Source organism: Hippocampus comes, unplaced genomic scaffold, assembly GCF_001891065.2.
Source record: "Hippocampus comes isolate QL1 unplaced genomic scaffold, H_comes_QL1_v1.1 C16611882, whole genome shotgun sequence".
Classification (NCBI taxonomy): Eukaryota; Metazoa; Chordata; class Actinopteri; order Syngnathiformes; family Syngnathidae; genus Hippocampus; species Hippocampus comes.
Genome location: NW_017835103.1, coordinates 1 through 596, shown reverse-complemented (window position 1 = coordinate 596; position 596 = coordinate 1). Strand labels below are relative to the sequence as shown.

At 63.6% G+C, this 596-nt stretch overlaps 1 long non-coding RNA gene across 1 annotated transcript; it reads left to right on the top strand.

Annotated features, from left to right (window-relative positions):
• The first annotated feature begins 6 nt into the window (after positions 1–6).
• Positions 7–485, top strand: LOC109508784 (uncharacterized). The gene is made up of 3 exons (XR_002166780.1): positions 7–98; positions 211–302; positions 377–485. It is a non-coding gene; the product is annotated as an uncharacterized LOC109508784 (long non-coding RNA).
• Positions 486–596: the final 111 nt, after the last annotated feature.

Below are 596 nucleotides of genomic sequence, written 5' to 3'. Positions count from 1 at the left end.
GTTGGCGTTCAGCGCGTTGCGGCGTCTCAACGTCTTCTTCTCTCTTTCCCTTTGTTCCGCTTCCCGCCTCCTCACGCTTTCAGCCCCTTGGCCGCCTGGTGAGTCGGTCAGCCGGTCGCGCCTTCTCTCGCCCTCTGCCGCCCTCTCCGCCCGACGGCGTCCCTTCTCGACGAGTGTCCCTCATCCTAACCCGTCTCCTTGCTAACGCAGGCTCAGCAGTCTGACCGTCGGGGACTCGGAACGCAAGCCGTCGGCCGGTCAGCGGTGGGACTCGCCGTGCGACGTCCCCGGCGAGGGCGCCGGTGAGTGCGCTTGAAACGGGGGTCCCGTAAGCCGCCGCGCGGTCAGCTTGACGTCGACGTTATCCCTCTGAAAGGCGCCGGCCTGGTCCAGAGATGCGTGGTGGTGCAGAAGGACCAGCTGGGTTTCGGCTTCACCGTGTGCGGAGAGCGGGTGAAGCTGGTTCAGAATGTGCGAGCAGGTGCGTCATACCCGTCCTGTGCAAAGTACGGCATGCAGTTTTCAAACGGCCAAGGGTGCAATTTAGCCGCAGTTGGGAGGGGGGCCGCCGCATTCCAGTCAGGCTTTTTTTTTTT